The 26,402-nt window shown below is 44.1% G+C and overlaps 1 long non-coding RNA gene across 11 annotated transcripts in view; it reads right to left on the bottom strand.

Annotated features, from left to right (window-relative positions):
• Positions 1 to 26,402, bottom strand: part of LOC103348570 (uncharacterized) — a 226,909-nt gene that overhangs the window by 97,342 nt on the left and 103,165 nt on the right. For 2 of the 11 annotated variants that reach the window (XR_016225706.1, XR_016225710.1), the window contains exon 4: positions 14,061 to 14,174. The exons of 6 other annotated variants lie outside the window; for them this stretch is intronic. This is a non-coding gene — a long non-coding RNA (uncharacterized LOC103348570). Of the gene's footprint in view, positions 1 to 1,214; positions 1,320 to 7,883; positions 8,238 to 14,060; positions 14,175 to 26,402 lie in introns of those variants that run through there. 3 more of the 11 variants (XR_016225711.1, XR_016225716.1, XR_016225712.1) reach the window with 3 other exon arrangements.

The following is a 26,402-nucleotide window of genomic DNA, read 5'->3' on the forward strand; positions in this document are numbered from 1 at the left end:
TGTGAATCAGCCAATGCGTGGGAGCACTCTCTCTCCCTGCCTCTCAAATAAAACGAATTAATGAATGAATGAAAAACTTAAAAAGGAAATAATGTGTTCCTGTTTGCACAATGAAAACTATCATTACTCGCATTTGGGGATCTTCATGTGTGTCTAAATATAGCGCCTGGAAATGTCACAGTAGAGGACTGAGGGGATTTTTGTTTCCCATCACGATTTACACACAAATCAGAATTAAGTTCAGCTCCTCTCCAAAGGCTTCCATAGCCTTGGCAGCTCATGACAAGAGCCTAGGGTGATTACTGACGCCATAAACAAGAGTGTCAATTGTTAAGTCAACAACAGGAGTCACTGTGCACTTACTCCTCATGTAGGATCTCTGTCCTTAATGCGTTGTTCAATGTGAATTAATGCTATAACTAGTACTCAAACAAAAGTATTTTACACTTTACATTCTGTGTGGGTGCAAACTGTTGAAATCTTTACTTAATATATACTAAATTGATCTTCTGTATATAAAGATAATTGAAAATGAATCTTGATGTGAATGGAAGGGGAGAGGGAGTAGGAGAGAGGAGGGTTGCCGGTGGGAGGGAAGTTATGGGGGGGGGAGCCACTGTAATCCAAAAGTTGTACTTTGGAAATTTATATTTAAAAGTAAAAAAAAAAAAGAAAATTGCATAAAACAACAAGATAGCTTGAAAAAATATGTATCATTTTGGAAAAACTTAAAAAAAAAAGAATTAAGTTCAGCTCCTGTTCAGAAGGTAGCTGCTGTTCAGAGTTCTGCTAAATCATACAAATACATGCACACAGACACATGTGCACACACACGCACACACATGCACACAGACACATCCACACGCGAACACACATGCATACACAGACACATGCACACACATGCACACAGACACATGCACACAGACACATGCACACACATGCATACAGACACATGCACACAGACACATGCACACAGACACATGCACACACATGCATACACATGCACACAAATGCATACAGACACATCCACACACATGCATACAGACACATGCACACGCATGCATACACAGACACGCACACACATATGCACACAGACACATGCCCACACACATACACACATGCATACACATATACTGACACGTGCCCACACACGCATACAGAGACACATCCACACACACATGCACACACGCGCACACATATGCACACACACACACCTTTCTCCTCTGTGATGAGAGATGAGGCACCTTGATGACCATGTGTGTGGCACTGTGCAGGTCACTCCCCTCTCTGTTCCTCTTAGATGTAAAAATGCGGGATACCTGTGGGGTTGCCGTGAACAGCAAAAGAGAGAGATGAGATGACCGAGGAAGATGGTCCTCCCCTCCCGCTGCTCTCATGCATGTCCCTTCTCCAGCCTTGGTATAAAAGAGCTCTGGGTTCACACCAGTTTTATTCACAATAGCTAAAAGGTAGAAACAACACACGTGTGCCAAACAGAAGTCTTTCCATACAACACAATGAAGTCTTTCCATACAAGGAATATTGTTCAGCACTCCCCCCCTCAAAAAAAAGGAATGAAATTCTGATGTGTGCTACAGCACAAAAGAACTTTGAAAACATGATGCTAAGTGAAAGAAGCCAGACACAATTATGTGATTCCATTATGTGAAATACCTAGACCAGGCAAATCCATCGAGACAGAAAAGAGATGGAAAATTCCCAGGGGCTGAGGAGAGGGAAGAGGGGGATGACTGCTAGATGGTGGCAGAGTTTCTGCCTGGGGAGATAAAATCTTTGGAATTGATGATGGTGATCCAAGTGGTTACACAACACTTAATCCCACCGAACTGTACACTCTGACATGGTTGAAATGGCCACTCCCATGTTATGTGTGTTTTACCACCCAACAAAGGGCTTCGGGAACTATAAAGTGCTATGAAAATGTAAAGTGCTGGTTCAAGGAATCTGGAACCAGAATTCCTGGATTCGAATCCTCATTCTGCAAACTGTGACCTTGGGCAGCCCTTGATCACCCCATGCCTTAATTTCTTCCACTGAAACAGGGGACAAGAATGCATTGTCCTCTCCTACCTATTGTAGTTTTTAAAAGGACTTATTAATATAAGCCCTGAAAAGAATGTCAGAATACAGGAAGTGTTCAATAAATGGTAGCTGGTATTAATAAGGCTACTGTTGGTAAGAGTTGACACTGGCCAGTGCCGTGGCTCACTAGGCTAACCCTCTGCCTGCGGTGCCGGCACACCAGGTTCTAGTCCTGGTTGGGGCGCCAGATTCTGTCCCAGTTGCCCCTCTCCCAGGCCAGCCCTCTGCTAAGGCCCGGGAGTGCAGTGGAGGATGGCCCAAGTCCTTGGGCCCTGCACCCGCATGGGAGACCAGGAGAAGCACCTGGCTCCTGCCTTCGGATCAGCGCGATGCACCGGCCGCAGTGCGCCGGCCACGGCGGCCACTGGAGAGTGAACCAACGGCAAAGGAAGACCTTTCTCTCTGTCTCTCTCACTGTCCACTCTGCCTGTCAAAAATTTAAAAAAAAAAAAAAAAAAGAGTCGACACACGAACTCTGCGAATAGACTTTCTCCTGCCATATGATCCAGCAATCCCACTACTGGCTGTAGAACCAAGAGACATGAACTCAACTGTAGCAAAGAGATACTTTCTCTACCGTGTTTATAGAAGCACTGTTCACAATAGCCAAAACATAGACTCCACCAAGATACCTATTACCAGATGAATGGATAAAAAATATGATATATATGATAGAATATTATTCAAGTATAAAATGAACGAAATTCTATCATTTACAGCAAGATAACTGATACTGGATAATATCAGATTGAGTGAAATAAGCCAGACACAGTCAAATATTGCATGTTCCCTCTTGTATTTGGGAGCTAAGATTAAAGAAAAAAAAGAAATGCCTGTGTGTATCAGTTTTGCTGCAAATAGAGTGTTTTGTCAAAGTGTGTTAAATCTTTGTCAAACAAATTGAAAATTGACCTTAAATGGGTGAAGTTGAACATCTTTTCACTTGATAATTGTTTATATCCTTTGTCTATTTTCCTGCTGAGCTATGGTCTTTTCTATTTTTTATTTGTTGAACTCTTTCTTTAGTGGAGCATTAAGCCTTGATTATAATAATATAAATTAAAAGTATGTTGTCTCAAAAAATAATTAAATATCAAGCTAACAAAATTTTTAAAGGAAGAAAAAAAATAGTTTCTCTGCCTCTGCACTACTGACGTCAAAACTCAGCTCTTTCTCAGCAGCGGGGGCTGTGCTGTCAGTGGAAGATATCTAGTAGCATCCCTGGCCTCTGCTCACTAGATTCCAACACACAGCTCCTCCTCTGAAGTCATGAAACCAAAAATATCTCCAGATACTCTCCTTGGGAAGCAAAACCTTGCCTGACTAAAAACCAATACCCTAGCAACACCATATTGCAAAGTTGAAAGGTGTTATTACTTGTACTACTCATTAGTAGATAATACCACCAATGTTTCCAATTCTTTCAACCATGTCCCATGACTTACTGCACATGCAGATGCGTCTCAATTTCATATTTATCACACAGATTCACATATGTAAAAATGTTCAGAAAACAGCATTTACCCTACAAGGTACAGTGCGACACACTGTAGTATTTCTACTGCATTCAATTTATTTTCTAAAAGCAAACAAAATACTAGTCATGACCATTTAAATGGGTGAGCTGCTGACAGGCTGCAACCTACACACTGCGAAATGCTGATCTAGTCAACTTTCTTTTACCAAGAGTCACGGAAACACCCAACCGTTTCAGCTCAGTGCTCAGCCCAACAAGCCAGGGGCATTGCAGATTTATTCTCATGGGCTCTCCAGTGTCCAGAATGGACCAAGAGTCCATGCAGTGCAGGGAAAGTCGGGAACAGAAGAACAAAGGTTTACAATAACAAGAGGGGGAGTTTGATGTCGAGGGAGGGAGTCAGCTCCCCCCCACACCTTGACTTGACATTGAAATTATCCTCGCCCTCCTCGGCCCCACTCACTCTGGCTCTGCTCTGTTTTTATTTATAGCAAGCAGCACCTTCCAAGGGTATGCATTTATTTCATGGAGCCAGATTCCAGCCTCACCCCTGGGAACTTGCTCCTCAGTTATCTAACTCCTGGGCACACCCCGGGTAGGACAAAGTCTGCCCTGGGTTGGGGTAGGAATTGTCGAAGGGGAGCTTTGAGGTGCAGTCATCCAATTCATCTTTTATGATTTACTATTAAAGAAATGGGAGTGGATGGTTGAAAGCACCTTTTCAGAGGAGAGAAATATTTTCTGATTTAAAATTTCAAAGGCTGAATCATAAAATCCTTCCACAAAACACTCTCTGCATAAAGTTTTCTTCTCCAAAAAGTTACTCATTTGAGGTTGATGGTGAACACTAACTGTTGGCATGTACCGAGTGCTGGCTACAGGCATGGCTCTGTGCTAGGTCCTGGATGCAATTAGTTCATCACGGTAGTGACTTTCAGAGACAGGTGGTGCTATTATCATCCCCACTTTGTAGCTGGGAATACAGAAGCTGAGCCAGATGTAATACATGAAAATGCAGATACATTTTCACATGAGACATACTTAAAATGATTTTTTAAATAGAATTCTATAATTTTAGAAAATTGTAGTGCAACTGAGTGGTTTTTATTCTGGAAAGAAACCCTCAATCAAGTGGTCAGAATGTAGAGTCCTATCTAAGCCACTCTGCCACTGATTCTTCAAGTGTGGTCCCTGGCCTAGCAGCATTGCCATCCTCAGGCCTACTGAGACCCACTGAGGCAGAAACTCTGCAGACAGGGCCCCACAGTCAGGGTTTTAACAGCCCCCCTGGATGATTCCAGCATACTCTCAACTCTGTGCGCCCCTGCAGAATGCCACACCTCTCACCACTGTATTCTAAGGTCAGTAGCAACACAGGTTGACAATCATGTTCCCAAGCCTGAATCTTAATGTTTTTCCATGACTCTTTATCTCCCCCTTTTCCCTTTTTTTCTTCTTTAACCAATCAAGCCATAGATTCATCAACCCCAATTTTCAGGGCAACCGCTAACACTGACGTAATGCTGGAAGCACACCCACATTTGCCTTCTGCTTTCTCATGGACGTGGACCTTAATTGATCCATTCAATCATGCAATCACTCAATCCTTCTGCTAAACTTTAAATGCTTGTGATGGTTCTATGTGCCAACTGAACTGATCTGAGGGTTTCCCAGAGAGTTGGTCACATGTGATCTCCAGGTGTGTCTGTGAGGCTGTTTCTAGGAGAGATCAGCATTTGAATCAAAAAGACCACTTTTATGGATGTAGGTAAGCACCACCAAAGAGAACAAGAAGATGCAGAAAGGGTACCTTTGCTCTTAGCTTGGGATGGGACATCCATATTCTAGCCCTGTTTCTTATGCTATTAGACTTGGACTGGAATTATATACCTGGCTTTCCTGGTTCACCAACTTGTAGATGGTCATAATACCAACGTCCATAACCACATGAGCCAGTCCCTCATAACAACTCTCCATCATCTATCTATCTATCTATCTATCTATCTATCTATCTATTTTTCATCTATCTCCTATTGTTCTGTCTCTCTGCAGAACCCTGACTAATACATGCCCACTGCTAGGCAGACAGGGACTATGCTGAGTGCTGAGAAGTCTGCTTTTGGATTATTATTTAAACATACTTCTTTCCTGCACAACATCAATTAAGAGTCTCAGGAAGGAGGCAGGCCTCCCCCTCCCCCTCCCTACCCCCCTCTAAAAAATAAATCCAAAAAATTTTAAAGACAGCCCCACCATGAGATGAGGAAGAAGAAATTTTCACATTTGGGACTGGCACTGTGGCATTGTGAGTAGGGCTGCTGCCTGCAATGCTGGCATATGGGCACTGGTTCCACTCCTGGCTGCTCCACTCCCAGTCCAGCTCTCTGCTGTGGAAAGCAGCGGAGGATGGCCCAGTTCCTCGGGCCCCTGCACCCGCATGGGAGACCTGGAGGAGGCTCCTGGCTTCAGATCGGCAAAGCTCCAGTCATTGTGGCCAATCGGGGATTGAACCAGCAGATGAAAGATTCTCTCTCTCTCTCTCTCTCTCTCTTTCTGCCTCTCCTTCACTCTGTGTGTAAAATAAATCTTTTAAAAAAAAGAAAAGAAATTTTCACATCTAGGTGCCTAGTTCCTAGCCAAGGGTCACAAAATCTTTAATAGAATTGAATGGAGAAATGAGAGAAGAATACTCACATCCCTCTCATTTTTAATTCAAAGTCCTTGAGGTCTGAAGATGCTGCCTGTCCTCCTTCTTCCCCAAAGGAAAAATATGAAAATAGCCTGGTTAATTCTCCTGGACACGTTTGACAACCCGGCTGTCCCTCAGCCCTGATGCTAAGTGAGAGGTTCTTTGTGGTTAAGCAACGAAGAGAATGCTTGAGGTTTCACTGCCCAGAGCGTGCCAGCTTTTCTTCCTGTCACTCACAACCACCATCCTCACTTCCTGTCCACTGAACAAGGCAGAGAACTGGGGTGGTTAAGGGATATAATTGAAGATGGCATTTTTACAGCTACAAGACGCACACACTCACACACTTACCCATAATGCCTTTAGTCTTGCAGTTTGCCAAGGGCCAATCCCAAGCCTTTGGTCAGAATAAAGATTCATGATGTCAAAATCTCTCTCAAAGAGAAAACACATCTGTCAGGGCCTAGGCTGTCAGGCAAGCTGGCAAAACACAGAACAGACGTGGCCAACAAGCAGGGTTGGAGCCAGCACTGGTTTTTAATAGACTGCAGGGACTGCGTGAGGATTGAGCGCACTGTGAGAACGGCCCCCAGCTTCCAACATTCTTCACACCCCACCTTCAGATCTCAGCTTAAATGCCACTGCCCAGAAACCAGGTCAGAAACCCCCCCTTCACTCTCACACCACGCCTGCTTGGCAGGCGTCACAGTTAGACCCAGTCCTTGCTGTACAAGGAGTCACTGTCTGCCTCCCAGCTAGAATCCATGGGCTGTTAGGACACAGAGCCTGTTCTATTTACTCAACATCCCGCTCCTCACCTCTAACGTACGCTGGGCCCCAGAGTCGGTGCTCAACACATATTTGTTGAAAGGAACTATTGAATCATTGCAGTTCAGCCACCCACTAGCTATAAGGGCTTGGGCAAGTTACTCCACTGTTCTCTGTCTCAGTTTCCTTATTCACATGGTGGGAACAAAGCAGTACCTCCCTCTTGGGTTTCTGTCTGATAGAATGAGACACATATGTAGAAGGTCTGAGTATTCAGAGTGTCTTCACATACAGTAGGTGCTCAATAAATGTCGATCACTGGCACCATTAGCTGTATCTCTCACCCAAGGCCAAAAAGCAAATTATGAAGCGCCTAAAACATTACCTAGAAGAGATTACTTGTTCAGCTAATCAACACTAAGGAAATATAGTGCATTGTCCATGTATATCTCAGTCAGTGCTACTAGCTAAGGTTGTCATCAATATTCTTATCTTTCTCCTGCTTTATAGAAGAAGCTGCAGGGAGGGAGAGAGGCTGGTTTGGCACACAGCGATTTGGCAAGTGGCAGAGTAGCACTGAAGCCATGTGCTTCAGCGTGACACTTAACTACCACACAAGCTCTTGTCCACTCCAAGTTTCAGTTTGCTTCTCTGAAACATAAAATAACAAGCAAGCAAACAAGAGGAGGACCTAAGACTGAGAAATATCCCACACAGCAACTGTTGCATGGAAATAGTGAGTGAAATTCCTTCAGATCCACAGGCCTTGAGTACATCCAGTGGGGAAAACTTTAAATTTTTAAAAATATTTATTTTGTTTATTTGAAAGAGTTACGGGGGGGGCAGAATCTTCCATTCACTGGGTCACTCCCCAAATGGCCACAACAGCCAGGGCTGGGCCAGACCAAAGCCAGGAACTTCTTCCGAGTCTCCCATGTAGGTGTAACAGCCTAAGTACTTGGGCATCTTCCTTGCTTTGCCAGGTGCATTAGCAGGGAGCTGAATTGGAAGTGGAGCAGCCAGGACACAAACTGGCGCCCATATGGGACGGCAGTGCCGCAGGAGGCAGCTTTACCCGATTTGCCACACTATGGGCCCAGCTGTTTCCATTCTAAGTGCTCATTTTCATGGCATAACAATGGAATTGGGGGCTCTGGGAGTCTTCCTTCCGTGCTTTAAGACCAGATCAACGCCAGAAGACTGAAAGAAGAAGGAGAGAAAGGAAGTCTGATGGGCCCCATCTTTATTTTTAGGTGCAACCATCTGTTGATTAAGACACACACGGTCCATCTCTGGCCTGTGAACCGGAGCCGGGCAACCGCCTCTTGGGGTTTTAGTGCCTTGCCCCCTTGCTCCTCAGCGATCCACTATCCCTACACAGATGTTCAGTCTGTCCGCTGCACCTGTCAGCGGGACACACTGCTCTCTGGATTCCCTGGGGTCTCTCTGCTTCGTTTGCTCCTCTTTTTCTCTTTTCGTATTCCCCCAGTGAAACACAAACATTTCCCACCCAGAGTGTAATTAAATCTCTTTAGCCTATATTTTGAATCAACACACATTTGGGAATGAGATCATGGCAACCAGCTTCATGCGTCCTGGAGCTCTCGCGTCTGTTTCTACTTGTGATTGACATTCACATACCGCTACCAAAATTAGGAGCCATCAGTCAAGCAAAAAGTTATTATCAGAGCGCACTGAACACAACCCAACTCCAAATGGAATTGAGGGGTTTTTTTCCAATAATGAATGTCGGAGTAATTTAACTAATCTCTAGATTCAGCCTGAGTTTGGTTTTTTCTCATACATAAGCAAATAGAAATCTGGAAAGCTACAAGTGTGGTGCAAGCAAATTAATCTTTGGATAGAAATTTAACCTGTGGAAGTCAACTAACTCCTCTAAACATCTTTTAAACTATATGCTTGCTTCTATTTCTTTCAACTTGTGTCATGTAGAATTCTATGCCACAAATTTAGACTTAAGCTGCTGATGAAAGGAAATTGGTTCAAGAGAAGGAAGGAAGGTACCCATTTATCCTATTTTGCAATTTCTAAAATTATCACCCTTATTCCACACTCCTAGAAAATGCTTTTTTCACATTATAACACGCCTCTTGGCCTCTGTCCATTTTTACCACATATATTTGCAGCAGACAAAAGAGTAAGGTTTACTCTCAGAGCAGAGAAACCTATCATTTGGGGAATGCAATGATTGAAGTTTGAATATTACAGTATATCCAGCCCAGGATGCACTGGGGCAGGTAGTCTCCACAATGGTTTTTGCTCATCTTACAAATACATCAGCCTTTTTCCCAAGAGATGAACGGGAAGAGGCTAAAATTATTTGTCCAACAAGGCTAGGAAAACCAGCAGAGGAATGGTCTCAAGACCACATATTGAGCACAGTGTGACAGCAGTCTAGACCATGATCATAACTGAAGACTTTGCTTTCATAAAATATAAGAGGGAAAGCTATGCCCTGGTATATTTCACAGAATAATGATTCCCAACGTAAACATCAGTAGCAGGCAAACCTGAGTTGAGTCCAAGCTCTGTCTCTTACTGGTTTTGTCAGAGAAAATAGCATAACCGATTTTGACCTTGGTTTTTCCATCCGGGAACTGGGCATAGTCATTGTCCCCAAACTCCTAGGATTACTGTGAGGATTTAACGAGTCACTGCGTGCCAAGTGCTTCACCCAGGACCTAGCCCATGACGTGCATCAATCTATGTCATTATTCATTTGTTTCATTTTTATTTAAAAAATTGAATACAAATAGGGACTCCCATTTCCTTGGTCACTCCCAGATGCCTCTAACAGCTGCAGCTAGGCCAGGCTGCAATTGAGAGATAGGAATTCAATCCAGCTCTCTCTCACGGGCAGCAGGGCCTCAAGTACTTGAGCCGTCACTGCTGCTTCCCAGGGTCTGCATTAGCAGGAAGCTGGAATTGGGAGCAGAGCTGGGATTCAAACCCACAAACTCTGGTATGAAACGGGGGCATTGTAACCACTACATTCAATGCTCACCTCAATTATTACTCGTCATGTACAGGATGGTTCCAAATGTTATCATTTCCATTATACTGAGTACTACTGGTGATACAGGTTGGTTCCTGAGGATTTTAAAGCCTCGTAGATTAATTGAACATTGCCAGGACAGTCAGTGTAGCATGGCTGTGAGAAAGAGCCTGCGTTCACAGAACACTGAGTATAATTCTCTGAAATGGATGTACATTACCGAGGGCTTTGACAGTTATTTTATTCTATAAATAACTTCAGTAACATGTTTTTATTATAAAGTAATGCACCTCCCTTGACTACAAATATTCAGAGGATGCTAAGTCGGGGGGTTCTACCCGGATCCCCTAGGATCCCATTAGCCTTTTCCACCCACCTCTTCCTTGGTGTGGGTAAGCTTTTGCTTCCAAAGGCCTGCACCTGCCAATCTCTCAGGCGACTGGAGGACTTTATCCAGACTACCCGGAACAAGAACCCCGAGGACGTCCTTTAACTCATGACTTAGGGTGTAGGAGTTTCAAAGTTTAACTTCCTTGCCTTAGGTTGGAATGAATCTGAGGTCTAATTTACACTCTGGAGTTCCTCACAGACTCTGGTTGGTTGACATTACCTTTGATGGAACTTGGCCTAAAATTGAATCCTGGCTTTATTTCCTTCCCGTTTGGGTCCCACTTCTCCCACTCCCTTGCCAGTTTCTAATGGAAGCTCTTCCTAAATAAAACTATTGCACACTAACTCAAGTCTTAGGACACACTGGAGAGACAGTGTTAATAATTATTAATAATAGGGACCGGCACTGTGGCACAGCAGGTTAAAGTCCTGGCCTGAAGTGCCAGCATCCCACATGGGCATTGGTTCTAGTCCCGGCTGCTCCACTTCCAATCCAGCTCTCTGCTATGGGCTGAGAAAGCAGCAGAAGGTGGCCCAAATGCTTGGACCTCTGCACCCACATGGAAGACGTGGAAGAAGCTCCTGGCTCCTGGCTTCAGACTGGCCCAGCTCTGGCTGTTGTGACCATTTAGGGAATGAATCAGTGAATGGAAGACCTCTGTCTCTGTTTCTGTCTCTCCCTCTGTCTATAACTCTGCCTCTCAAATAAATAAATCTTTTAAAAAATATTATTCTGTTCTTGGTACGTGTGTGTGTGTGTGTGTGTGTGTGTGTGTTTGGATATTTCATGATGTCCAAATGACAACTGTGAAACTCTATAGTACATATACATATTTTTATTTAAGTACTTATCATTATCATCTTTTCAAGCCCTCAAGTATTCTTCAACAACATATTTCTAATAGGCACCTGGTATCCTATTGTATCATTGTACTATAATTCAGCCAGTGCCACACAAACATTTTGTTGTTTATTGCTATGGTAACAATGATGGACTGGATATCTGTGCAGGAAAATTTTTCTGTCGGTTCATGTGTTATTACACTACATTAAAATAGTAGACTACTCCCAGAAGTTGTGCTTCTCTGATTCTCAAATGTTCTCCAAGGAGACGGGAACCATTCATAACGCTGCCGGCACGGAGCCTGGCCTTTGCCCCGACCCCTCCAGCATCTGTAAGACTGAAGAGCGGTGTGCACAAGGTCCGAGAAGTCTGCAGCTTGAATGATGCCTACAGAAGCTTCGGTTTGCAAAATGACTTGATTACCACTCCACTAACCCACCCGAGCCTCAACACAGTTTTCATCTCCTGTGAATTAAAATGACTGTTCCAGTTTGAATCCCCACTGCTCCACTTCCTATCCAGCTCCCTGTTGATGGCCTGGGAAAAGCAGTGGTAGACAGCCCAAGTGCATGGGTCCCTGCACTCACATGGGAGACCTGGATAAAGCTCCTGGCCCTGGAACTGGCCTGAGACAGCCCTGGCCATTGCAGCCATCTGGGAATTGAAACACTGAAAGGGAAAGCTCTCTGTGTGTCTCCCCCTTTCTGTAACTCTGACGTTCAAATAAATAAATAAATTTTTTGAAAATCTATAAAAAGAGTTAACCACAGAGAGGAAAGCATTTGTCACAGTGCTCAAGACGCCACCTGGGACACCCACATCCCACACTGGAGTTGTCCGGGTTCAAGTCCTGGCTCTGCTTCCAATCCAGTTTCCTGCTAACGAACACTCTGGGAAACAGTAGCCATGGCTCAAGTACTTGGGTCCCTGCCACCCACCTGGGAGACCAGATTGAGAGTCTGGCTCCCAGCTTTGGCCTGGCCCGTTCCTGGTTGCTGCAGACATTTGGGGAGTAAACCAACAGATGGAAGATCGACCAATCAATCTCTCTCTCTCTAATAAAATGAAAATGAATAAAATGCGTTAGAAGCTCAACACAGAATGACCACCTCACCCAGCAATTCTGCTTACAGGGATTTACTCAAATGAACTGAAGGCAAAGACTCAGCTACTGGGACCCTCATGTTCACAGCAGCATCATTTGCAGGAGCCAAACGGTGGGAACAACCCAAGTGTTCATCGGCAGATGAAGAGATACATAAAATGAGATCCATGCATTCAGCATAAAAAGGAATGAAATTCCAACAATGCTCTAAGATGGATGAAACTTGCAAACATTATGTTACACGAAAGAAGCCAGACATAGACAGAAAAGTACCATACGATTTCCCTTCTACGAGGTATTAGAAAAGGAAAATTCACAGAGACAGAAAGTACAAGAAGTTACCAGGGGCTGGTGGGGTCTAATGGGCAGAGTTGCTGTCTGGGAATATTGAAAATTTCTGGAAATGGATAGTGGTGATAATTGTGGGACATCATGAATGCATTTAATGTCCCTAAATCACACACTTGAAAATGATTCAAGTGAGACATTTTACATTATGTGTATTCTAACACACCTTAAAAACACAAAATAAATGACTTTTCCTAATAACTGTCCTCAACGTAACTTTGAGCAATCACAGAGAAGGCAGCTTTCTAAGATGCAAAATGGGGGCAGGAGTGGTTCAGTGGCTGCTAGGATGCCTGCAACCCACATCAGAGCCTGGGTTCCAGCCCCAGAGCCACTCTCCATTCTAGCTTCCTGCCAATGTGCACCCCAGTGTGCAGCAGGTGAGGTTCAAGTATTTTGAGTTCTTGCCACTCATGTGGGAAACCCAGATTTAGTTCTGGGTCCCCGGCCCAGTCTTAGCAGTTGCAGACCTCTGGGGAATGAACCAGGGGGTGGGAGATCACTCTCCATCTCTCCCTGTTTCTGCCTTTCAAATAAAGGAAATTTTAAAACATTTAAGGGGCAAAATAAAATAACAGTTAAGAGAGCCAGCCAGACTTTACATTTTGACAGAATGCAACATGGGTTCCAGGGTGACTGTGGACTCTGACACAGCTCTCTCAGCACCTGACCAGAAGTCAGCTGTGAAACAGCAAGAATCACAGTTCCTACGTCCAGATGCTTGCCGAGTGTTCAGCGAGATAAGGTTTTTTGGACACGATCTGCACAGTATCTGGCGTGTGGTTAAAATGCACAAAATGAAACGGAGATCTGGTGTTGCCGCGGGGGCAGGCTTTATTGTCATTATCGCCTCCAAGTACTGAGGACACCTGGAGTTCTTTGACGACTTATCTCAGTTGCTTTTGGTACCACTAAGAACAGGCTGCAGGAAATGACCGACACAGACATCCCAGTTTTGAAAGATCCTGTTCTTGTTCCCCTAAAACAGTGCTTTCTACTCATGGAATTGATGGTGCCCCTGGCACTTTCTGACCTTCCTCCTCCCCTGCACTTGGGGGAGCATGGGTTCGGCTCCCTCCCCATTCTCTTTCTCAATTTAATGAATTAAAAAGAGGAAGAACTCAGCACAGGCTCGCCCCTGATGCGACAAATCCGAATCAAACAACAGAAACTGAAATGCTGAGGCTCCGTGTCCCGTCCTCCAGGTGCGTGGTGGATGTGCAGCCCGTGGTGGGTGGGTGGGCTCATTCTTCATGGATTCATTCTGCAAATGCCAACCCCTGGCTGAGTGATGGTGAGTTTCCCACATACAGCCCTTACCTTCTGCTAATTGTACAGCAGCTTCACCCTGAAGGCCTCTGAGAGCAGCATTTTCTTTCAGTTGAATTGGCTTCTTCTTGGTCATGGCTGAGAAAGTTGGCTTGCTCAGGGTTTCTGCAAGAGACCAAAGGCCTTGCCTTTACCCCCTTGCATGACCTTGGGCAAGTCAATCTGTAGTCTCAGTCACTGGGGGTCAAAGTTATATCATGTTGAGCAGTGCTGGTCACACATACATGGACACTGAGATAAGTATAAACATACAAGTGGCAGTATTAGGATTCTCATCCTTTGCAGAAATAATGTATTGATGAACTCAATGATCCATGAGAACATTAGAGTTGTAGATCTCCTAGAAGATTCAAACAACGCATTTTGTAGATGGAGAAATTGAGACTCTGAGATTTCCAAGTCAAAGGCTCAGCTAGGGCTTAGATAGCACCTTCATGACTAATAGTCAGGGGTCCCCAGGGCAACACCTGATGCGCCCCTTGCCCACAGTTAGTTTTCCTGCCCTGGTTGGGCATCATCAGCCTTGTTCACTCTGTTCCAAGTGCATCCCCCTACTCCCTGTTCCTCTCTCATGGCTCTGGGCATTGTACCAACAGCTCCACTGCGATGGAAAATAGGAAAACTGGAAAGCCAAAAGGAGCCCTCAGGTGTTAAAAATGTGAAAGTGCAAATGAGCACTTTAACAACAGAGTTCAATAACATTCTTCTGGAATGTTCCAGAAGAAAACGAGAAAGGTATACAAAACAGGAGACAAGAATTAAAAAAAAAAAAAAAGAGTAGGGCTGGCACTGTGGCATAGTTGGTTAAGTCAGTGCCTTCACCCACGTGGGAGACCCAGAAGGAGCTCCTGACTCCTGGTTTTGGATCAGCCCAGCTCCAGCCACTGTGGGTATTTGGGGGAGTGAACCAGAGTATAGAAGGCCTCTCTGTTTCCCCTTCTCTCTGTCTGTAACTCAGCCTCTCAAATAAATAAATAACTCTGCCTCTTCAAAAAACAAATAAAATATTTTAAAAAGAGTAGAGTTGACATTTGAATAATGAGATTTTAGAAAGAGAAAATGGGAAAATTGAGGGGAAGAAATTATCCTTTAAATAATTCAAGAAAATTCCTCAGAACGAAAGAGCATGTGTTTCCTGGTTCAAAAGGCACACGGAGGCATATCTCATGGAATTTCAAGCCAGGATCAAAGAAACTTTATAAGTCTCCCAGGAGAAAAGTGGATCCAATGTTTCAGATCTAGAGTCACTTCAGACTTCTCAATAGCAACTCTAAAAGCTGGAAGAGAGTAGCGCCTGAAATTTCAAAGAAAGTGATTTCCAACTTAGGATCCTTTATCCAACGTCTACATATAACATCTCCAAGAACAGTAACTCTTCAGTGAGAAGCCTAGTGAAAAACTCAACTGAGCTGAGGGACTAACCCAAGAACACAGAACACAGAGGCGCTGAGAAATGGTGCACACTCACTGCAGAGGACAGAGAGCAGGCATCTCTCAGAATGAGAGCTGGCTCTCTGCACATCGAGCCGGGGACAGGGCTCAAAGGCCCTGGGACCTCTGAACTCCCGGGAGGTAAAGTTGACAGCTTTCTCATATAGGTAGGTGTCATCAAAGGTTGAATTAGTTTCAAGGACCTAGAAAATGGAGTAAAAATTTTTTTAAAAGATTCACTTATTTATTTAAAAGCAGACTGAGACACAGAGCAGGGAACTCCGATTATGGGATGCCAGCATTGCAGGCAGTGGCTTACCCCACTGCACAAGGTCGGCCCCTAGATTAAGTCTTATAAAGGTAAATGCTAATGTCATGGGAAACAAAGGTGTGCACCAACGGAACAAGAATCTCACTGCACGTATTACAAGATCACTGTGGAAGACATCTGGCAAGGTCACGAGACAGGACGCGTGTGCATCGTGGGTGGGGGTGGAAGCAGGGAGGGGACTCGAGAGGGCTCAATTTTCCTTTGCCTTGGGGAAAGACAACAGCCAATGCCTAAATATGAAAAATACCAATGCGTGACATTTTAAACATGCTTCTTAGGTACCTGAAGCCATCTAAAAGATCAACTAAAGAGCTGATCACTGTAGCCTCTGATGGGAAAGAAAGGAAAGAGAATGAAAAGTAAATTACTGCTGCTTTTAAAACAGAATTTATAAAATCCTTGACCCTTTAAATTCTATGCATGTATAATTGATTATATGTGTATATGGTTTTTAACATGAAGATATGTAAGCCAAATAATTTGTGTGTGTATGTATTGCACATGTGTGTATACAAGTGTGTTTAATATATACTCACAAAATCAACAGGTATATGCAGTAAAGAGTATGTGAGCTTTCCCGAGCCACACTAGACCCGGTGGCTATGGCTGAACCCAAGCCTGTCGGGTGAGTAATGAGAAGCTGTACACAAAGCTCAGCTCTTGAGAACACAGCCTGTCCCACACACCAGGTGGGTGTCCATTGGTTCTGGATCTCTTGCCAACGAAGACTTGGTATACAAAATTCTGCAAAGCATCTGTAAGGTGTTCCTGGCTTGGTGCAAATATCCCAGGCACCTGGGAGGAGGCCTAGAGGGTGAGGCAGCTTAGAACCCTCTTCTATGCATCCCTGGCTCGGGAGCATGAAGACACAAGATGAGCTGAGTGGGGATAGCTACAGCTTCCTGCTTGTGGGTTTTTTTTCCCCCCACAGGCAGAGTTAGACAGTGAGAGAGAGAGAGAGACAGAGAGAAAGGTCTTCCTTTATCCGTTGGTTCACCACCCAAGTGGCCGCTATGTATTGCGGCCGGTGCACTGCACTGATCTGATGCCAGGAGCCAGGTGCTTCCTCCTGGTCTCCCATGCAGGTGCAGGGCCCAAGCACTTGGGCCATCCTCCACTGCACTCCCGGGCCACAGCAGAGAGCTGGGCTGGAAGAGGAGCAACCCGGACAGAAACGGGCGCCCCAACCAGAACTAGAACCCAGAGTACCGGCGCTGCAGGCAGAGGATTAGCTGAGTGAGCCATGGCGCCAGCCCCCTCTTATGTTTTGACCTTCCTTACTGAGATGTTAACCTGGGAGAATTTTGTGGCTTTCAGCCAAAGCACATAGTAGGAAAAAAATACTGGACAAGAATGATCATTACAAAATATTAAGTATTAGTCTTATTTACGGTATAGTCTACACTCCAGATACCATCCTAGGCTCTAGCCCCTGCTGCCATGGCTGGAAGCCAGGTGGCCACATGGCCCAACCATCCTAACGGGATCTGCTGTTCCTACTTCCTTCCCTGCCCGCCCCCTGGCAAAGGTTTAACAGGACCTGTTCCTGAACATGTGGCTTGCTCTCGGTCTCTGTCTCTCTCTCCTTCTTCCTCTTTTCCTTCTTCACCCCTTCCCTCCAGTGAGTCAGGCTTCCCCACCAATAAACCCTATCCCTCACCCAGGTGTTTGGTGTGTTTTGTGGTAGCCTTACAGTAAGGGCAATTATCTTATTAGATGGCAGAGCCATACTTTATTTTCTTTCTTATTTTCATATACTTTTTAATTTAAGTATACTTTATTTTAAAAATCCTAATGAGCTGCCTGTCATTCATTTTTGATTATTTTTTCTGACTGAAAACAGCATTTGATTACATCATTCCTATTAACTCCTTGTTCTATTTTTTGTATGCCTAAAACATACCCCACATAAAACACAGTTGCCAGGGAGATCAGCCTTCAAACTGATCAGCAGACAGTGCACCCAGAGGGTTGGCCTTGAAAATCCGAACATAAGAAGTTTCAGAGATAATGTCCCAGGGCGCCTCACTTAGGCAAGCATTTGCCCTGCAACACCTGGAAGGAAGTGGGGGGCGGGGTGGGGGTGGGGAGGCATCCTCGTAGTGCTGCCGGAATCCTCCCTCTCCTGGCTGAAGTCCTCAGCATCCTCGCTTTGCAGGCAACACCACAGCAATAAAATGAACGGTGTGAGCATTCCTCCTTTATAAGTGCTGCAGGTACAAATGTCTCAGCCGTTTGTCTTTCAGTGGGGGTGGAGGAAACAAAAGCAGACACTCCTAGCAAGAAGCGTGGCACTCTCACATTCTGGTGCGCATCACCACTGAAAGCCCATCGCACCTGCTAAGATTAAGGCAGGGCTGGTTTTGAATAAGTTGCATTTTGCTTTTTCATTCATGAGGCTGTGTTAGAGCCTCAAATCAATTCCAACTGGCTTCTAAAATATGTTGGGGGAAAAAAAAACACACTGTGATAAACAGCAATTGCAAAGAAAATACCAAGAAGGAAAAGGAGACTGGAGTGTGCTTCAGCAGGAAGGCACTCAACTTGCGGAACGAGCCCGTCCCTTGTTTTCCTCTATTTTCCTTCCACTGAAAGGAAGTTCAATCATTTTGTTACTCATTAACATCGCCAAAGTGGAGGAGGGAGAAAGCTGTGTCTCAAAGGCGTGGTCTCTTGGGAGGATACAACACCTGCAGACTGGCTTGTATGTTTAGCTGCTTCCTCTGACCCCGCCCCCACCATCGTGAGTGATGAAGTGTTCTGGTATCATCCGAGTCCTAGCCCTCCCAGGAATGACTCTCGCTCTGCCTACAGGAGGGCACTTCGCAACGTTCATGGGAAATGTGAATTAGGAAAAAACTATGCATGGATTTCTTTTTTTTATGTATTTACTAGTATGTATTGGTTACCGTAAAATAATTTTATAGATTCACTACTTAATATTCAACAGAACAAGGCCGGTGCCGTAGCTCACTAGGCTAATCCTCCGCCTGCGGCACCAGCACCCCAGGTTCTAGTCCCGGTCGGGGCACCGGATTCTGTCCCGGTTGCCCCTCTTCCAGGCCAGCTCTCTGATGTGGTCCGGGAGTGCAGTGGAGGATGGCCCAAGTGCTTGGGCCCTGCACCCCATGGGAGACCAGGAGCAGCACCTGGCTCCTGGCTTCGGATTGGCGCAGTACACAAGCAGTGGCGGCCATTTGGGGGGTGAACCAAGAGAAGGAAGACCTTTCTCTCTGTCTCTCTAACTCTGCCTGTCAAAAAAAATTTTTTTAAATAAAAAAAATTCAACAGAACAATTTTGACATTTTTTTTCTCATAACTGAAGACAACAATGAATTTCAAAACTTAAAGGAGGCAAATTCATTTTTGTCCCCTTTTCACAACTTTCCCCTTTCATCAGTGAACTTTTCATACTTCAGCCTATGAATCTCACTTTATGCTTATTTCACATTATTCTCTCCTGAGAGGATTATTTTCATTTTTTGTTTGATATAAATTTTTATTAATATAAAGAGAACAGATTTAATGTGGTTCCTAGACACAAAAACCTAAGAATATGAGACTTCATTCCCCCTCTTCCTCACTCTCCCTTTCTTTTTTAATTTTTGAGATAAACTGTTTTTAATTTAAATAAAAAGCACAACAAGAAAAAGTAGGAAAATAGACAAGGGCTATAAACGATAATCAAACCCAAAGATGTCAGTTTCGCCCATATACGTGAATTGCTTTAGACTATATTTTGGGTACCACAAGTCAGAGAAAACCTGTGATATTTGTCTTTCTGGGTATGGTTTATGTCACTAAGCATAATGATCTCAGTTGTGTCTGTTAGAACCTGTTAGGCCACTGGGGCCTAAGATAAAATTTTACAAATAGAAGTTATCCATATTAGACATGATACATTCATAGAACTTTTTATTTTGGTTGATTTTATGGTTTTTTCCACGCAATCTTTGCAACTCGCTTCACTGATTCTGTGACTTAATACATCACAACAAGCAGTTTGAGAAACACTGACCTTCAGCAGGTGCTGCCAGATGTTAACCAACAGCAGAGATCTAGCCAAATGTCCATGTTTGCAAATAAAGTTTTATTGGAACACAGCCATACCCATTCACGTACACAGATCCTATGACTGCCTTCTTAATGCAATGGCAGTTAGGCAGCTGCACTAGAGACTGTCTTGTCCCCAGAGCTAAATCATTTACTGTGTGGCCCTTTTCAGAAAAAGTTCGCCAAACCATGATTTAGATGGTGAAATGTAAGCCATGCAATGGGAAGGCTTTAGAACAATGCCTGAAGCATCAGAGAACTCCATCCATAACTTCTACAGGATTGTTGCAGGTGGTATTAGCATGGCTACTGTCCCAATGAATTTACCAGCCAGAGAAGGAGTCTTCTCAAATGATAAACGGACTCAGTTCAGAAAGTAGGAAGCAGCTGGAGGAGCAGGGGCTTAAAATAACAAGCAGAGCTGTTCTGTTTCTTCCTGCTCAAGCTTAAGATACTCACGCGTATGCCAGCCCCACCACCTCCCGAGTCTGTATCTCAGCCAAGCAAACCAGCGCACAGTCACGTTAGACCACACTGAAGCTCACAGACCCCTTCAGATCCCTGCACTGAAGCTGTCCTGCTCCTCTTGGAATCATTAGAGAATACATCTCCGATAAGCAAAGTAAATTAGATGCCCTGACATTCTGCTAATTGAGCCATCTCCTCTGCTTGGCTGGGCTGGGCTGTTAATTACCAGCTAATCTTATCAATACGGCAGCTGACTGGTGGACAGTGACTCCAGAAAGTGAGGCTAAGAGCCCCAGTTTGTCCTGAAACCTCTCACTGGTCAAAGTGGTTATCAAACCTTCAAGTCTGACCTGGAACCATCTGAATGCTGAGGCCGTGCGTTGTAGAGGAGGGACAAGAATCACGTCGTTGTAGAGGAGGGACAAGAATCACGTCGGGGAATCAGAGGGAAATGGCAGACGTCCAAGTGAGCGTTAAGGCAGAGAGAGAAAGGCCAAGATTTCAGGTCATGCATTATTAAAGCTGCATTCTCCCATCTCTCCACCTCGATTTTATTTCACTGAACCACAGGGGCCTAAAGAGAGATAAAAGACTTTAAAATATAAATTAAGTCTTATTTATTTCAGCACCCTGAGCCAAGCATGCTGAGTTCCGTCTGACTGTGTTGCCCAAAGAGACTGAACGAGTTGGCTTTCAACTGTGTGAATGCCTGTGATTTGCTGACATCTGGCAGGGGGGGAGGGTCTTGTAGCCAACCAAATTGGGCCCCCTCCTCCTACTGAAAGGTTCTGAAGGAGGATCTCTGCCCCTGCTGCTTCTCACAAGCACCTTGATAACCACTTGTTAATCTTCCAAAGAGCCGAAATGAGCGTATGGAAAATGAGAGCAATGGAGCAATGATGTGCTTTTCCTTGCATTCATCCACAACTTTCTCAAAGGCCCATCCTCACTCGTGCTGCAAGGAATGAACTCACTCATCAGACTGGGAAAACTAAGCTGACAGTACCCCACACTGGCAGGATGTAGGGAAGCAGGGGGTCTCAACGGCTGTTTGTGGGAATGGAACACGGCAAAGCCCTTCTTCTGAAGGGTTTTGGAGGGTGGAACAGAACATTTCTGACTTGGCAGAGGCTTTGAAATATAAAACACAAGACCTAGCAATCCTGTCCTCCTGGAGTTCTAATGGTAACAGCAAATTCTTCTTTTAAAAATTCCACCCTTTATTGATCAATTTTACTCTTGGGTTGCTTCCATTCGGGGGCCATTTTGAATGAAGTTTCTATGAGTGTTCTTTAATATCATTATCTACTGGAAAGAATGGCTAAAGTTAAATACACTGAAAATACCAAATTTCAGTTAAAAAAATGAAGCATCTAAAGGTGTTTTACATGGGTTGTGAAAGTGTACCTTGGTACAACTAGTTTGGGGAACAGCTGAGAAGTTCCATCAAAAGCTAAATCTACGCATTCCCTGTGATGCAATGGCGCCACTGTGGGCTGAAATAGAAAATTCTCCCACTGTGATTAGGATCTGACAAGGCTCTGTTCTGAGTACTTCACACCTAATAGCTGCCTCTTGAGAGTGTATGCTCTTGTTACTACACTATCCTGGCTCTAGGACTTTACCCTGAAAAATAAACATATTACCCAACGTGAGTGCTAACTTACGACGTGTAGGCACAATGCAAAAGGTTAGAGTTTCTTCACCAACACTACAGCTCTGTAAGATCACTCAATATCCCATCTTACAGAGGAGGAAGAGGAAGTGCAGAGAGGACAGTTAAATGGCACAAAACAACATAACAAGTTGCTAAACGAGAACTCCAGCTCGGACTGCGGATGGCAGAGAACATACTCTCAACCGCTGGTCAGCTCTACTTCTTGCCAAAGAGCCACAGAACTGTGCGTGCAGTTTTCCACCGCTAGATGACTTAGGATGCCATCACACCGGGAGCCACCTAAAAAGCCATCAGCGGGAGATGATGTGCAGTCATGTGGCGGAACGCTTTGTGGCTGTCATAAAGAATAGCATAGGTCGTAAAGAGCAGAATGGTCTTCAAGACACAATGTGAAGACAAAATGGTATGTTTTATGTAGAGTGCAATCCTGTTTACTTTTTCTTTTAAAGACTTTTCTTAGGGCAGATTTAGATTCACGGCAAAACTTAGAGGCTGTATAGGGATTTCCCATCTGCCCCCTCACATGCATAGTTGTCACCACCTCCCCCCCATTATCAACATCCCCCACCAAAGGGGTACCTTTGTGGCAGTGGATGGACCTACGCTGACACATCATCACCACCCAAAGTTCATGGTATATGTTAAGGTTCATCCTTAGCGTGGTGCAGCCTGTATTTATGAATTAGCCTGCACACTAAAATTTATTTGTAGCCTCAAAACCAATATTCACAGCACCTCCTCAGTCATTCACAGACATGCACATGTGCATGGCATAGAAATTTGAGTCCCTCCATAATGATAGGTCTAAGAGTCAAAGAGATCACATAAACAAGACTAGTGTCTGCTAATTCTATCTGACAGAATTAAGAAGGCGAGAACGATCCAACATGGGAAGCAGGTTACACAGCAGTGTATAATGACATATATCTACCAGTGTAGTATCCACAGGATAGCTTTACTGGTCTGAGAAGCTCCTGGGCTCTGCTGCTCCTCTGTGCCCTTTTCCAATCCCTGACTGCCACTGGTGACTCCGCTGTCTCCAGAGTTTCCTTCCCAGAATGCTGTGCAGCTACAATCACTCACGGCACTGGTTCCCGTCAATCACAGTGCACATAGAAGTCTCCTCCACGTCTTTTCATAGGTTAATTGCTCATTTTCTTTTGTTTGTAGTTTTTAAACCACTTTACTTTTTTATTTTCATTAGATTATCTGTATTTATTATCTATGGTAAATATCTTGTCACTTGGATAGGCCCCTGGTTATTTACCCATCTTGGTTGCTTTCAGGCCTTGGCAATTATGAGTAGTGAACACTGCTATAAACACCCACACTCAGGGTTTTTGTGTGGCCCACTTATTTTTCACAGTTGTCTGTTCTTGTGCATGTACACAATTGTGTGTGAATCTCAAAAGGCTCAACCAAATATTAGCTGTGGTTACCTCTGAAGAAAAAAACGATGTATAATATCAAGAGTAACTTTGTTTTCTTTATTGCTGTGTATCATTTTAATGTTTTTATATTGACTATGTATTTATGAAATTACATAAAGAGTTAAAAACTGAAAAAAACTAAGATAAAATAAAAATGAAGAGGAATATATCAAGCAAAGCCCAAAGAGTAAGCCTCATATTTTCGTATTCTACAGCAAAATTTCCAAAATATATTTCATTTACTGATCTAAGTATATATAATCAATCCTCGTTATTCATAGCACTGTATTTATGAATTAGCCTGTACACTAAAATTTATTTGTAACCTCAAAACCGATATTCACAGCACCTTCTCAGTCATTCACAGACATGCACATGAGCATAGCACAGAAATTTGAATCACTCCATAATGATAGGTCTAAGAGTCAAAGAGATCACATAAACAAGACTAGTGTCTGCTAACACTATCTGATAGAATTAAGAAGGAGAGAACGATCCAACATGGGAAGCAGGTTACACAGCAGTCTCATAGAATAGTGGATGCCCTAAATAGCACTCTGGCCTCAGAATTAGCCCTTAAGGCATTCAGATCTGGCTGAAGAGCCCATGAGAGTATTTTAGGCATGGAAAGCCAAGACACTCTGGCAAAAACAAAACAAAACAAAAAACCTAAATGAAAGATCTCTGTGAGTGAGATCCCTGTGGAAAGAACAGGCCATCAAAGAAGGAGGTACCTTTCTCTGAAGGGAGGAGAGAACTTCCACATAGACTGTGACCTTGTCTAAATAAGACTGGAGTCGGCGAACTCAAAATGCTTCCATAGCCTTGGCAACTCATGACAAGAGCCTAGAGAGATTACTGACGCCATAAACAAGAGTGTCAATTTGTTAAGTCAACAACAGGAGTCACTGTGCACTTACTCCTCATGTAGGATCTCTGTCCTTAATGTGTAGTTCAATGTGAATTAATGCTATAACGAGTACTCAAACAGTACTTTACACTTTGTGTTTCTGTGTGGGTGCAAACTGTTGAAATCTTTACTTAATATATACTAAATTGATCTTCTGTATATAAAGATAATTGAAAATGAATGGAATGGGAGAGGGAGTGGGAGATGGGAGGGTTGCAGGTGGGAGGGAAGTTATGGGGGGGAGGAAGCCACTGTAATCCATAAACTGTACTTTGGAAATTTATATTTATTAAATAAAAGTTTAAAAAATTAAAAAAAAAAAGAAATCTGAATCACTCAATGCACACCTTCCTCGCTGAGTTCCAACAGGCCCTGCTCACCCTCTCGTTTCCGCCTTCATACAGTGAACGTGTGTCTATGTCTCTTAAGCACGACATTTCCACATTTTGTGTTTCCTTTTCGTAGCTTTACTGTTGAAAATGACACTCAACAGTGCCGGGGCATTGTCTAGTGTTACTAAGTACAAGAAAGATGGCTGCGACGTGCCCAATACATACGTACATTCAATAAGCTTTGTTCAGGCATGAGATATAGTATTGTTGGCCCTTAGCTCACTGTGGATAAATCTACGTCTATGTCTGTACCCATGGGAGTAGATGTTTGGGCAGTAGTTAAGACACTGCTTGGAACAGTTGTATCCCATATCAGAGTGCCTGGTTTCAGTCCATCTGCTCTGTCTCTGATTCAGCTTCCTGGTAAAGCACACCCTGAGAGGAAGCAAGTGATGGTTCAAGTAGTTGGGTCCCTGCCACTCATGTGTGAGACCTGGATGGGGCTCCCAGTTCCCCACTCCTGGATGGTACAAGCATTTGGGGAGTGAACCGGAGGATGGAAGGATATCTTTCTGTCCTTTAATAAAATGAAAATAAATTTTAAACACACATCAAATAAGATGATACGTTGGTTGTCTGACAAAACTGTTGCAACCAGAGACTCACAGGAACCTAGACCCGTATTTCCCTAAGAGCGATGGTTCAGTGTTTGCTATTTCAGTGCTCATTGTAGCTTATGGACAGGACTACTATGAATAACAAAAATCAACTGTGCTTTGCCAAAATGGTTAGCAATGAAACAGCCCACAATGACAGTAATGGCTGTAATATTTCCAATGATATGAGCCAGGGCTCAGTCAACTATAACTCAGGGCCACTGTCAGGTTTTGTCAATAAAGTTTTATAGAATACATTCATGTCTTTTTGTTGACATACTACTGATGACTGCTGAAAAAATCCATATCTGAACCCATGGGATCGGGCACAAAATGCAGGCGTACTAAAAATGTTCTAGCAAATCACCTTCAGGCCTTGTGTTCAAGTTGGATACGAAACCTAAGTGAATTTCATGTTCAGATTTATATCTTTTTTTTTTTTTTTTTGACAGGCAGAGTGGACAGTGAGAGAGAGACAGAGAGAAAGGTCTTCCTTTGCCGTTCGTTCACCCTCCAATGGCCGCCGCGGCCGGCGCACCACGCTGATCCGAAGGCAGGAGCCAGGTGCTTCTCCTGGTCTCCCATGGGGTGCAGGGCCCAAGCACTTGGGCCATCCTCCACTGCACTCCCTGGCCACAGCAGAGAGCTGGCCTGGAAGAGGGGCAACCGGGACAGAATCCGGCGCCCCAACCGGGACTAGAACCTGGGGTGCCGGTGCCACAGGCGGAGGATTAGCCTAGTGAGCCGCAGCGCCGGCCCAGATTTATATCTTATCCCCAAGACATCTTCTCTCTCACTCTCGCGCTCGCACACGCTCTCTCGCTCTCTCTCTCTCTCACTCAGTTACACACTCACACTCCAAAAATAGCTGAGATATAAAATACATCTCATTCCAAGTATTTAGATAAGGGATTCTCAATCTGCAGAGACCTAAAGGATATCAACACTTAAAACATTTCTATCTGGCTCTTTGTAGACAAAGTTAGCCAACCCTGGATCATAAACCCTGGGTACTTATCAAGCAGTTGTGCCTGGCACAGTGCA

This window comes from Oryctolagus cuniculus, chromosome 19 (genome assembly GCF_051225735.1).
Source record: "Oryctolagus cuniculus isolate XC-2025 breed Fujian yellow rabbit chromosome 19, ASM5122573v1, whole genome shotgun sequence".
In the NCBI taxonomy this organism is placed as follows: Eukaryota; Metazoa; Chordata; class Mammalia; order Lagomorpha; family Leporidae; genus Oryctolagus; species Oryctolagus cuniculus.